The following is a 15,314-nucleotide window of genomic DNA, read 5'->3' on the forward strand; positions in this document are numbered from 1 at the left end:
ATTACTTAGCTTGCTCACTCAAAATTTACAAAACTATAATCCTTCTCACTGCCCTTCATTTAATATTGATTCGAAACCGTAAAACAGTACGAAATAGTTTTGTGAATTCTAAATTTTTGGTTTGTGGACAGAAAGAGCCAGGAAATTAAAAAATAATAAGCATTTTCCGCCTTTATTTCCTCACCTCCAGATATTACAGTAAATTTTTTCATAGAACGAACATCTCAATGCATAGATGAGTATTTCACTCAGACCTTCAAATATCCACGGTAGAAAAAGGTAGTACTCAATTTTATTTATTTTCACTTCACATAATGTGTTTATTAATTCGTACCTATTTTCTGTCTTAGAGGGATTAGAAAAAATAATAAAAAAGCCTTTTTTTCCTCACAAATTTCTTTTTTTGTCACAACTGTAAACTCTAAATACTTAAACATCTCACATCTCTTCTAAATACTTAAAAATGTCCAAAGGTATATTCCCTATATCAATATCACCGGAATTGTTGCTAACCATATATTTTGTTTTATCCACATTTATTTCGAAACTTATTTCGAGCTACACGAGCTACTATCATTGTAGTTGTATTTAGATGTATAGAATCACCATTTTCACTCAATAGAACAAAACATGCTGTGATAATACAGTGAACTGATATGTATCACCGTTCTAATGACTAATGTTCTTGTACTAAATTACATAAGATAGGCGAAATACCTAAAATAAATACGCCTTGCTTTAAGCCAGAACGAATTCCAAAGTTTTCGGAATAATAATTATCGATCAAAGGAGGAAAAACTTTATTAAAATATAACTATAAAGTTGTGCCGCCCAACTTCATTGGACTGCTAGTCACACAGTATACTTATTTTAGTCTAATCAGACGATATTTTTAATCTAACAACAAACAGGCCTATAAAAGTGTAATAACTATTACAAACATTAGTAGTGTACAACATTAAAACATGATTTTTTTTTTTCATCTCTTTGGTTCTTTTATTTTTTTCTGCTTTTTTTTACCTTTTCCTTTTTCTCTTTTTCCTTCTTTTCCTTCCCTTCTTTTGCCCTTTCATATTTTGGCATTAATCTAATAACAGAATAAAGGATAGAATAGTGATAGCCATATGAGAAAATATAAGAAAGATACTTTAGTAACAAATATAAATTTAAAAAAAATCAACAAACTATGTTAAAATTAATAAACAATAAATATATAACAAATATTAAAATATATTAAACCTTTCAGATATGCACGTCCGTACTAGATTCCCAATAGGTGACTTATTGAAGCAACCTCGGTGATATTGATATAGAAGAAAATACATTTGAATCGGTAGATAGGTTTAAGTATTTATGTTATATGGAAAACAGAAAATAATGTAATTGATGATTAGCCGCTCATTCTCTCCAAAAACGTAAAAAGTTAGAATTAACAAAACTATTACCCTGAACACTGTTTTTTGATCTTCATTGATTCGAAACCCAAAAGAAGAGATATTAAATTTTCCGCTCATGCACGTCCGTACCAGATTAATTAACTTCTTTTGTATTTCTTGTTCAATCGAATATTGTAACGCTTTTAGTGGTTGAGCTATAGTTCTCGATAATAATTTTCTTTTGTTAACCAATGAGATTTATAAACGTGAAATCATCGGAGGCACTCCTGTATTCTGTTACGTAACCGCATTGTCTTTGCGGTGAGGTGGTTGGAGCCGCACGTAAAGACCTAACCTAATTAGTGTGACGATGATCAGACGGCGTAGCAAACAGATGTAGCACGTGTGATCTACAGCTCCGGGATTATCCTTCTCATACAGCATTCCCTCTGCTTCCAAATAGTGAGTCGGTGTATATTTTACAGGTACACGGTAGAAGGCATAAAGGTAATTATAGAAAGGCCTTCTAAAAGCTGATGCTCAGTTTTGATTAGGATTTACATCTTCTGTCTAAAGGAGCGAGGAATTAATCCACATATGTGTAACTTCTTCGAAACAATTTTCATCAAGTTTTTGACACTTGTTATTGATATATTAACTTATATTCTCAAACTTTTTTAGAGGAAGATCACTGATTGACCGTGTAGAATAATAAATGGAAGATGGTCCTAGTGCGGTCTTAATAAAAACTCAAATAATCATTAAACAATGTTTATTGAGCCAACGTTTCGCCCCACGTTGCAGGGCTTCGTCAGGGCTAAAAAGCTACAAACACTTAAATGATGTAAACATACGTATAAAAGGGTATACTATGAAACGTAAAAATTAAATAGTATTAATAAACGGTTTTAGGCAATAAATGAAAAAAGAAATGAAATTACAAACTAAAAAAAAAGGTGGATAAGAATATAATCAAGAATAAAGGAAGACAATTAACGAGACAAAAACGTACCTTTCATACAAAATTCAGAGCCAGAGCGAACCGTTTTGACAGGATGTATAGGGAGGAGTGGTGACTGGCAGTTAAGCTACGTAAAAAAAAAAAATTAAACGCACACGGATAGAAAACACAGAAGAAATAAAGTTAAATGAATGGATATAATAAATATAAATGATAAAGAAAGACAAAATACAAAATAAATAGGAGTATGGATGTATGTGAATTATATAATAGAAATATTAATAATAAAGTAATTAATGTAAGTAAGTATGCTTAAGTTGGAAGTAACATATGAATATAAATTAAAAATAAGATATATAAATATAAAAGAAAAAGAAAGGATAGTAAATATAACATATAATTAAATTAGGTATGAGGGTGAGAATTTAGAAAGTAAAACCAGAATAAAAAGACATGACCACTGTTTCTTCTGAAATGCAGAACGTACAGAAAAGAAGAATTATGGGGGTCTTATAAGGTTTAGAATCTGTTGGTGTGTCTGGGATCCGAACCATTTTCCATTTATTAGGCTTTTTTTAAGAAAAGAAAAAGGAAGAAATGCAAATTAATGATAAGAAAATACTAGTTGATCTCAGACCATAATTCTCTTGATATATTAGTCACAATTCGAATGGTAAAATACTGTGAAGAAAAGTAAATATAAATGTTTTTAATTGAGTTTTTAATTTTAATATTAACCCTTCTAGTGATGGAGGCCGATGTATCGCCCATTGCTGTACTGGCGACAAGTGCCAGAGCCGATATATCGGCCAACACAATATAGCGCTTTACTATTTACATTGCGAGAGAAATCTATCTCAAAATAAATTTTAAAAACATTAACAATGGTCTAATTCCATTACGAGAGAATTTAAAAATAATAGTTTTTCAACAACAATGTAAAAAAAAAACGTTGTTTCGGGAGAGATACAATTTTTAATATATGGTTCATAAAATGTTATGATGAAAATATGACTTTTCGTGTGTTCAAATACGTTTTATAAGATAAAACTCATTTTTTTTCTTTTTGATCATTTATACCTTTATATTTATATAGTCTTAAATGTCTATAGAAAAATAACTGCCATCATTTTATTCTTTTTAGTCCTTAATACGCTGCTTTTTAATTACGTAATTTTTTCTTGTTAGGTTTGTATGAGCCTATTGAATTTCAGATGGTTTCAAAAAGTTTACGGTCTTAAGAAGAATTTAGGCAAGTTTTTCCAAAATCGTTAGACCCGTTTTGGTAATACAGTCTATAGAAAAACAGATTGTTTTTTATCACTACTCGTACAGGATATTTCATTTGGTACACACAAACATCAAAGACCAAAACATAAAAAAAAAAATACGATTCATGAAATAAGATTTAACGTACTTATATATTTTCTATATGTTTAACTATGCAATTTATACAAATTTCCTTTATCTTCATAAATTTCCAGAATACAGGCAAATGGAAACTATTTGGACTCCATTTTTAAATTATAAAGGATGGCAAGCATTTATATTTTTCGTCATTAAACTTAAATGTGATCTTTAAAACGATGAATCAATTTTATGACCCAATAGAAACCATTGGTTTCACTGAAATTAAGGGAAATAAATTAATCAACAAAACATCACCTTTGGGAAATACTATAAATGGAAAAACATTGAAATACATTTTCCTAGTAAAATTTAATTATTCGCTTTTAATTAATTTAAAATATGAATTTCATTCGACTGTATTTGAAATTTCCAGATGTTGAAAAGAGTCCAAGTATTCAAAGGAAATGCGCCTTTAAATGTTCCCTTTCACCAAAAAAACCAAACATCGCAAAATGTTCAGTGTGTTGACATGTATATGTGCCTGAGATGTGGCCACTTTCTATGGCAAGAACTGCGCGTTAAGGTTTTTGAAAATAAATTATTATATAAAATGTTCGGACCCAAAAAGAATATGTTTCCCAGAGAATTGAGAGGGCTACACAACACCGAATTGTTTACCGAGAACTGCACGAGGTAAATATATTTAATTTCTAAAAACGATAATAATATCCCATGAGGAAATTCTAAGCATTATTATTTCAACATCAAAATGGGTATGACACAAAAAAATATATTATTTATATTGCACGATAAATGATCTCATACCTTTACAATATACTGTTGGAAATAGTTTGTAAAAATATATGGCAAAGCAATAACCAATTTAAAGAATAGTTATTGTATAGGTAAACTTGAAGATGTAGAGTACAATTGAAAGTTTGATATTTTTGTATGAGGATTCCATGTCAGTCGTTTGTCGAGATGTAGTCCTAAGTAACGGATCTGTTCGACAGGAATAAGTGTGGTATTATTAAAGGGTAATGTTGAGCAAGAGGTCATTGGTTTACGACGAAGGGTAAATGTGATATGGTGGGATTTATTGTAATTAATTTTAATCCTCCAATTTTTGCACCATTCTTCAAGAGTGGCGATGTGGGATTGGAAGGCTTGGGATACAATGTAAGGATCATTGTTCACTGACAATAGACATGTATCATCGGCATACGTGGTGAGGATTGTGTTAGGATGGGTTGGAATGTTAGCTATGAAAACTGTATAAAGGATAGGACCAAGGATACTACCCTGAGGTACACCAGCAGACTGACGGAATAGGGATGAATAAGCGCCGTTGTAATTTACTTGAAATAATCTGTCGGAGAGATAAGAACGGATAATGAGGAAGTATGTAGGGGATAGGAATTTACGGATCTTGTATAGCAGTCCTGGGTGCCAGACTCGATCGAAAGGAAAGTTTGATATAAATTAATATATTTTGTTATTTACACTTTGGATTAAATATTAAATCAATTATTTAGTTTATCTAGTGAGTTTATAGCGGTAAATAACATTATATAATAAAATTATGTGATAAAAAAATAGAATTTATTTAACACGACTAAGCAAATCCACACTAAACCTGAGAGAGGTTTAGGGCTCTATTAAATGCACCAAAGGACATAAACTAGATCCAGTTCAAATCAGAAGCGGAGGTAAAAAATAAAACGTTTGATTTTTTTTAAAACTAATATTTAATAACTAATTATAAGGACGTTAAATCTTTTTCAGAGATTTCCAATTTTTAATTTCTTTTAAAAATGTTATTTAAAGGTATTAGATGAAGTTATAAACGAATTTTCATAAAACGATTTTTTTTTTATCTACTTTACTAAAATCCTCATTAGTTTTTTTTTTGTTTTTTTAAAATATTTTTCCTCGTTCTTCAATAAGAAACAAATTGATTGGCATATAATAACCATGAAAAAAATGAATACTTTCTGAGCTACTCTTACTTTTGATAATAACTTATAATCTATATACTCTAGAATAAAGTCCGATACCTAAATACACTAAAAAAAATAAAGATGGAAACGCTGAGCCAACTTTACGATTACGAAGTTGATAAGCCTATGTTGCCGTATATTGAACGTGGAGCTTCAACTGCCTCACTGACACAATATATCGACTTTGAACGATCGAAGTTTGAAACTGTTATCGGTAATGTTTATCTTAGGAGTTGGCAACTAACCGGTCGAGTAAGTTGGCAAGTCGGGCTATACCAGAAGACGTTGTGTGCCTGTCACCAGCCGACTCATCCCAAACTTGTTCCGTACATCATAGTTAAATTTGTCTAACGTTGTATTCATGCCTAGAAATCCGTATATTAGTTCACAGGAACTGATTTTCAATGCAATAATAATACTTATATTTTAACTAAAATTATCTAACCACACAGAGTCATTATAAAGTTGAGAGCCAATTTTGGGGTTAAAAGTAAAGAGGTCCAAGTGACAATCTTGTTAATATTCTTGTTTTTGCGTTGATACCTATACCTGAACCCAATTTCTGCTTCAATATCGACAAAATTGTATAATTTTTGAAAATTATTTGTTGATTATTGATACTTTCACATTTTTTCAATAATCAATCTTAAAGTTAGTGCAGGTACAGTTATATAGCAAAGGAAAATTCTATTATCGAAATTGTCACTTGTATTCTTTTACTTCTGGCCCACTTGTCACAAATGCATTCAACAAGTTTTTATGATAATTTCATACAAATTAAGTATAAAATGATACATTTTATGCTAATACCAAAGCCTACTAGACTTAAAAAATAATTCTATTTTTAATCCAGGTTAAATACATCTAACAGTATGATTTATAATTTTTATTTTAGTTTACAGCATCTTCCAGTATCTATTAAAATTCATTTCTATTTAACAAGATTAAAGAATAAATAATTTTAATACATGTTTGTGCTTAAATAAACAATTCTACAGTACTTGTCATGAAAAATAATAACTCTACATCTCCCTAAATTTTTTATATATTTTATAGAGGTGCAACTTAAAAAAACATAATTTTGCTTGTGAAATTAAAAGTTTGACTAATCATGATATTATTTATTTTAATATTTAATATTATCATTTTATTTTTAGTTAGTATGTATATATGATATGATTATGTACTAACATCCCTATTACCCATTGCCCTTGATGTGGTAGAATGTATTATTTCAATTAATGTTCGTTCTATGATATTCTGATGTTTCATAATATAATCATATTTTATATCTATGATTATAAGATTAAAAAATAATAGTACACCTTATTATCTTGTATATTGTATAAAGATTTTTGCTAAAGGTCATATAGTAATGAGCATTCGCGCTTTTTTTCCGGATATTTGAAAATTCGTATAATTACTTTAATGCAAACATTTTTCATATAAGTACAAAGTAGAAAAATTTAAATTACCAGTTCTCATAAATCCGTTTCAACATACTCATAGCAACAATATTATTTATTTTTTAAATTTTTTTATTAGTATGCTGGTTGGCAGAAGCTTTAGACATTTGTATTTATTAATAAAGAGTGTTAGGACGTAAATATGATTTATTTTAATTGAACAATTATAATAAAAGCTCTTTTAAAAACGTTTATGCAACGAAATTTTTATGACTCTAAGAAAGCTCCATACCTTCATCACTATGCAATGTTTATTTTATACCTATGGTTCTTTATCAGTGTCTTTATGATGACGCTTAATTAGGTCTAGCTAAAAAAATTTTATTATTTTTTTTAATAGTAATACTATTGTTTCAGCCGACTTTTTCTCAGAAGAAAAGGACTGCTAAATAAGTACTTGAAAATTCATAAATAAAATGTTCTTCTCTGTACATTTATTTTCAGAACTTTTTATAAACAGTTTCAATGAGAACTTATATGAACAGAACATTTATCAAGAAGTTCTTTTGATTTATATTAAAGTTCTTGTAATAAAACGTGACGGTTATATCAAACATGTAAGGTCAACCAGGCCGATCTGATATTAAATAAATAAATAAAAAGTTCTTGCAAAACAGTGAAACTCAATAGAGTGTGAAAAAGTTCAATAACTGTTTTGAACTCTGGAATAAAATATTATATAATATAAAATAATTTTCAACAACACCATCAGTTGTATACCATGGTATAGGATACTAGGGAGTGCCCTGAATATTTCTCTTCTCGATATCCATAGATACTATTCTTCTCTTTAATACTGAACTTTGCCATAGATGTTTTTCTTTCTAATTTTATAAAGGGGTTTTATAACTTTATATGGTGCCCTTGATGCTATATTATATATTTACCAAAAGGTACAGTCACCCCTAAGAAGGACTGCAGTAGTCAGCATTCGGAGGGAGAATTGGTTCCTTATTCCGAACGATTAGCTGGTCCAGAAGACGGCGCCACCTTGATTGCCCTCAGCTTCTCAGCGAGCTTGATTAGGTCCGAGCACTCAGGACTGCAGTAAACATAGGCTATTAAGCATAATGAAGGATATTTTATTCACTATCAGGTATTATTGCCTTTTTTTCTTACTTAATAAAGTGTTCAATGTTAAATAGATTCGTAACTTGTTGGGTTTAAGACACCTTTGAGCCGATTTCTACGATATTGACATCACGAAGCTCCAATGGCCTATTTCAATGATTCTATAGTTTTAAAAACGAAATTTACCCCAATATTATTTAATTAACTTATTTCAAAAGGATGGTACAATTTAAGTCGTAGAGGACTAAATAAAAAAATTATCATTCCAGAGAAAAATCTTAAATAAATTGGCAGTTTACAGATTGACATGTTTCAAAAATGCGTGAGACATCAACAATATTTTTCTATTACCGAATGTGAAACTTTTTTACTAACACCAAATGTTTTTATATTTATTTTCTTGTAGCATACGTACATACTCTGTTTTTTGCGTTTTTACATTTTTTAAAAAAAAATGTTAGCTATTACTGTTTTAAAATTTTAATATCGTTAAATCTTACCGATACGTCCAGAGCATGTTTTTTTTAAAAATCCAAACTGTTTTAAAATTTTAATATCGTTAAATCTTACCGATACGTCCAGAGCATGTTTTTTTTAAAAATCCAAAACGAGTTTTTTTTTTGTGATCTTCCACATTCCAGATTTTTTTAATATATACCATTAAGACAATACAAGTTTAGTTTTTCAAAAGACGTGTCTCTGATCTATTTCAATGATTGTAGCTTTCAATACGAAATTCACCCCAATATTATTTATTTGACTTATTTCTTAGTTATGGTACACTTTAAGAATTGGAGGTGTAAATTGTCAACTCACAGCTTCACATGTTTCAAAAATGCTTGAAAAGACCTAATTTTTTTTCTATAACATTTCGTCATATCAACGTATAAGCTATTTAAATAATTAATTATTAATAAAAGATAAACATAGCTATTTAAGAAGTATTATCTATGGCTTGTAATACAATTCACCGTGTTATTTAAATATCACTTACTACACAGTTTAGATCTTTATGGGGAGTAACTGTCATCTTGGTAAGCTTTGAAATTACTTTCCTATGCACTCTTACTGTTCTATGCACTTTGTAAAGATATTTTTTTTCCCCTACGCCACAGGAAGTGGGCTATTACGCCATTTTCCCTCTCGCAGCCCAATACAATTTTACTCTTCCTCTTAGTTGGTCCGCATCCCGCTCAACATCCTCCAGACCAGCACACGCCAAAAGATGGTCCCCATCCATGTCTCCGATGTTGCATAGAAGACATTTCGGGGAATCTACGATCCCAATTCGATGGAGGTGTTTTTGGAGCGAATCATGTCCTGTTACTAGCCGAAAACAGGCCACTCTCTCAGCTCTGCTAAGATTTCGATTATCTTTATCCAGTAGGCTCTCCCACTTCTTTCCTTCCGCTTGAACTTTGTGTCTAGCACTTGTTTCCTCCTTACAATAAGAACTTATAAGTGATTTCACTGTTCTGTAGGAAAGTGGTATAACAGGCTGGTTCTCTGCACAAACAAGTTTATCCAACTTGTCAGCTTGCTCATTACCATTTATGCCAACATGGCCAGGTATCCACTGCAGAGCTATAGCCCTTTCTCTTTTCTTCATGATAGCAGCCATGTTTCTGCACTTTTCTTCCGTGGGTGACTCTGCGGCACCTGGTGTTGTTAATTTTTGTATTACGGCTTGGGAGTCGCTGAAGATTACCGTTATTGCATTCAATAGGTAAAGATATGAAAGAACCTGTTCCTACTTTGTTTAAGCTGTTGCTACTTGACATTAAGTCATAATGTAAATCGGAAGTCGTAAATCAATAGCTAGCCTGAGTTCTGATATTATTAACAACTTAGCAGTCACGGTAGTACTTTATGATGAGTAATAGTCATTTTATTATTTGAATATCAGTTGGTATCGATTATTCTATTGAAATGACTAAATCAAAACAGGCAATTACGATAAGAGGTAAACTACCTATATTATAAATTTTCTAAATATTTTAGCATTTCTTTAAATTTTAGTTAAACGTAATGTCAGAGCCTGATCCTAGTTGCCGACGTGACATGGGAAACATTCAGTGAGACGGAACTGTAGAGGCTGAGTGAAGAGTTTTGTCGAAGGGAGGGGGTGTGAGGAAGAGGAGGGGAGGGGATAGCCTGTTGTGTCGGCAGTCGTGACGAGAATCTGCTAAAGCGGATTTCTATACAACTCCAGCCTCAATGCCACTTTTAGAGCCCTCTCTAAACACCTACCCTCGGCTAGTGCTAGGAATCACCAATCTAGCCCTGATAACAAGAGAATTTCCTTCATAAACATTTCTAATATTTCCTTAACATTTCAACAATAAATGTGTTATCGAAATAGCCGAATCATCATTTTCTTTCATGGTGTCATAATTCAATTTTCTGTAGACGCTTTAGATTGGAAGGAAAGATTAGTGACGCAACATATCGTTGAAATGAATCCAATACGATAAACGTTTAATATTCATGTCGATTTTGTTGATTTATAAAAGGAAGCCACAACGAGAGCTTTACCGATTTGAACAAACAAATATTATTTTTTAGTTTTGGCAAAAACGGATTAGAATATTACATGGCTGGCAACAGAATAGGACTGTATCAGAAAATAACAAGCTTAAAATGATAAAGCCAATAGTGAGTTGCTCAATCCTCCAGACATTTAGAAGAGAGGAGGTGATTATAACGCGCCTCAGAATTGGTCACTGGGGGTTGACCCATGATCTGTACGTCACATAGTTCCTGAGATATAGATTTCTCAAAATAAATTAACTAACTACTAATCTTTCAGTAGATTTTTAAGAAATTTTGGTTTTTAAAAAACTATATCTCGAGAACTATTGGCCTTAAGTAGGTCTTTTAGTGATAATATTTCAACAAATTTACTCTTCTTTAAATTGTGTTCTCTTAGATTTTCTAGTGTTGTTGATAGTTTTTAAGATATAGAGAACCGAATGAAAAATCAATGTTTTTTAAGGTTTTGAAACAGCCGCCATTTTTTAATCCCCCTACCTATACTTGGCAGACTCATCAATTTTGACTAGAAATTATACATAGTTTTTATTTAAGTAATCAAACATTGGGGTGAGATAACTGCCTTTTTTTCTTCCTGGCTCTTGTACTAATATCGTAAGAAGCAATGCTCTACCTCAGTGTCAACTTTTTAAAGTGATCATGACTGACATTTTTGAGGAAAACTATAGTGTTCTTCGATGGTTCTCCAAGACCTTATGCGATAATAAAGAGAATATTAACAAAACCATCGATTTCATTAAAACCTACAAATAATTAACTCAGATCTGTATTGCCATATCCGATTTGTATAATATAAAACATAATTAATTAACTATCAAAATTATTAGTATCATAAATTACTCTATGATGAAAACCCATTTAATATCTAGTATATAAATTAATCAGTCTCCTATCTAAGATCAGTTTTTCCTCTCAAATTCAAGGGACAATAATAATTGTTATAATTAATGAAGAAGAACACATGATAATAACGTTTAGAAGAAACCACCCAATAGTAGCATAAAAATAGAAATATTTTGACTTTATTTTATTAAGGAATTTTTTCCTTCTGATTTCTGACATTGACGTAATCATTCATATCCCCTCAGGCTTTTGTTTAAATCTAATGGTAATCTACAACCATTGGATTATTAAATCTGCACCCACTGGAAATGTGGGTTACATACCTATTGGCCTTTATAAGGGAGAAAATGTAGTTAAAAAAACAACAAAATAAAACTTATTAGTTTTAATATTATCAAATATTTAATCATAATTTATTCTGGGGTATAACTTGGAAATGGACACGTGTCAGGAATTATACAGCACCCGTAAAATTTAATAATTTATCTTCAAAAACAATGACTTAATGAAAAATAAACTTTAATCATAACTTATAAAACTATAATTAAAAATGTCGATCATCAAAAGGTCATTGTAATATCACCACATTTATACTAGTCAGCATCTTTTGGATAACGTTGCTGAAAGCTGCAAATGCGCACATCATCTTTATTTTATGGTGTAGTAATTTTAACCAGTAAATAGATTGATCAATGTGTTTATTGTTTTTTTTACTTTTCTTTGTATAAATAACATTATTTTTGAAATACTAAACAAATTTTAAATAATGAATTTTGTTTTTCTGTTGATATATCTGTTTAAATTAAAAATATAACCTTATTCAAATTTTTAAAATCATAATGGTTATTTAAAATTTAATTAAATGGTTTAATGGTTATTCTAACTAGTATTACTTTGTTATTACTTATTTATATAAAATACATCTTCTTCTATAAAGTGTGTATGTGTAAACTGTTGTATGATTCACTACTTTTAAATTTCCTCAGAGAGAATAAGGTCATGAATAAATAAACTTCTAGGATTACATGAAAAAAGTTAAATAAGAACAATTATTAATTTATTAAAGTAAAAAATACATTATTTACATTCATTACATATACACAATATTAGCCATATCTAGAATCTCCCCCTGATTTGGAATCCTCCGTGAGTATCTCTCGTCTTGAAGCCTCCAGGATACCTGTCCCTGTTGTGTTCTACATATCCACCAGCAGAAATCCTGCCGTCCTTCGATCGCCAGGCGTCTTGAGATATCCTGTAGGTATCGTGTCGTTCTCCGCCATGCTGAGTACGGGAGGCCTCGACTGTCAGTTTTCTACGGTTTTCCTCTGCTTGAGTAAGAGCAAACAAGCAAGCAGCCAGGAAGTAGATCAAGATCAACTTGTTCATTTTCTAGAAAAAAAAAAGAAATATTGAAATAATGGCTTCTTTGTTGACAGTCTAAAACTTAATGAAATTTTATTTTAAATAAGGTAATTAATGATTAATACAATTGATTATTAAACTTAGGAAAGTTTTCAAAATATTAATAAATTTTGCCAAAGAATAATAGAAGTACATAGTTATTTACCTTGGAATGAGATGTGAAGACTGTCACAGACTGTGAGGTTCTGGCGTCGTCAGCACTGCCCCGCTAGATATACCAGAGCGGCTGTAATCCACAGACATTCGGAATTTCAAGAAGCCATCTGGGAATCCCTTGCGATGGTTCAATCAACTAAAAGTCTATTCAAATAAGATAAAATATTATTATAAGTTTAAAAAATTATGTAATTATAAATTTAAAAAAAATTCTCCAAACTATATTTTTTTTATAATTAGAATCATAATAAACTATTCTGTATCGAAAAATGTTATTAAAGTACATAATTAATTATGATTAGTTTAAAAAAAAAATATACTGATGAATAAGGGAACGGGTATTATACTACTTCCACAATTATACTAATCATCATTTTTAGGATATCAGAAACAAAAAACTAAATCAATACACGGTCATTACACAATACTGAGAATTCCTAATTGTTTTAAAACTCTTTAATTGGGCGAAAAACAAAATGAACTCTCCGGTTTAATCATAGGAATGACTAACCATAAAAGGCCTAATTGGCACTTGAATCGAACTGGGCTGCAAATGGCCAGGGAATTGGCCATGGATCTCTTGTACTAAATCCAGAATGAATCAGCATAAAGAATGTTTTTTATCCTTCATAATGCAATTAACAACTAGGTACATGTGGTGGAGCTCAGAACTATAACAGAAATTTATTTTTCGCAACAGGCTGATTACAACAATGAATCGTTTTTTTGTATTATATTTCCTTTCATGAGATCATACAGTTGATAATTTTAATTTACAATATAAATTAGTGCTCGAATGTATCATAATGAAACAACAAGAACATAGTGCCAATTCCGACAACAACAATATGACGAATGTCTTGTGATTTAGCCTCAGATGTCAACACAGATTTAGCCAATACCTGTCAACACAGGGACACCCTATCCTATGAGTGTAATGTGTACAAGATGCTAAAGGGGCTAATATCATTATCCAGGTAGTTATACGAACACTTGTACCAAACACTTTAAGCCACTTGTAACGAATTCTTCTTGGGCGTGACTAATGGTAGCCAATGAGAATTTATATTCTAAATAGGCCGCCCGTAATGGCAAATGGGGAAAAAGGGGACTCAACAACGTAAAGAACACAGACATAAGAAGACGGGCTAGAGAAAATGATGTATTTAGAAGAGAAGTCCTAAGAAGGGCTTATCGGAACTGGAACTCCATTCTTAAGGCACAAGACGACGCCCATAGCTAAGACGACACCACGGCATGCATCACCCAACTCAGCAGTCATTCAGATAGATATTAGGTAATAATATATAATGTAACAATATTTTATGTCAAACCATTTATCTGAATCATGCAATCATTATTAGTATATTATGTAAATAAATACTTTGTCCCTTTATGTAGTTTACATTACCCAATACCACCCTTTATTATGTTTTATACAACTTATGGTAACAATATTTTATAAATATAAAGATAATCAATTGGTAAACACAAAAGGCCTTTGGAAAGGAATTCAATAATAATAATTGTTTGTAATAGTAATAGTTGAACTTAATCTTAATTAATACATTTTTGCATAATTGCCTTCAGCGATTTTCCTGGTATCCCGATCGAAGACAATGTACATTGTAACAGTACATAGATTATTAACAGGAATATTCTTAACTCACTATTGAAAAGCTTTCTATTTAAAGGTTAAAAGTGACATTTCTACAAACTTTTCAGTGACAAGGGGAAAAGAAAAGTAATTGCTTTCATTAAATTGATTGCTATAATTATTATCACGAACCAGATCAGATCAAAAAGAGGTTTTTACGCAGAAAAATAGCTTAGTTCTATTTTGTAGATACAATCTTTATAGATGGAGCTCTTTATTTGTTTATTCAGGTAAGTGAGTATATATAGCTCTGAATGATGTTACCATGACATCTTACAAAATCGATTCATCGAACTGACCATTCCCACCGAAACCTTTCGTTGTATAACAATTATCGAAAGATAAAAATACCAGCCTTGTATCGATACATGTCAATACCAAACCCTAGTCCACTGAATATTCCTCTCTGCCGAAACAATTTGGAACATAAAGGTTTGATTTTTTAAACGCTAATAA

At 30.8% G+C, this 15,314-nt stretch overlaps 1 long non-coding RNA gene across 1 annotated transcript; it reads right to left on the reverse strand.

Annotated features, from left to right (window-relative positions):
- Positions 1–12,660: 12,660 nt before the first annotated feature.
- LOC106690246 (uncharacterized) lies at positions 12,661–13,448 on the reverse strand. Its single transcript, XR_001344564.3, has 2 exons — positions 13,191–13,448; positions 12,661–13,012 (listed from the first exon to the last, which is right to left on the reverse strand). It is a non-coding gene; the product is annotated as an uncharacterized lncRNA (long non-coding RNA).
- Between the last annotated feature and the right edge of the window lie 1,866 nt (positions 13,449–15,314).

The sequence above is a fragment of the Halyomorpha halys genome, unplaced genomic scaffold, assembly GCF_000696795.3.
Source record: "Halyomorpha halys isolate HHAL.00 unplaced genomic scaffold, Hhal_1.1 Scaffold50.1, whole genome shotgun sequence".
Classification (NCBI taxonomy): domain Eukaryota; kingdom Metazoa; phylum Arthropoda; class Insecta; order Hemiptera; family Pentatomidae; genus Halyomorpha; species Halyomorpha halys.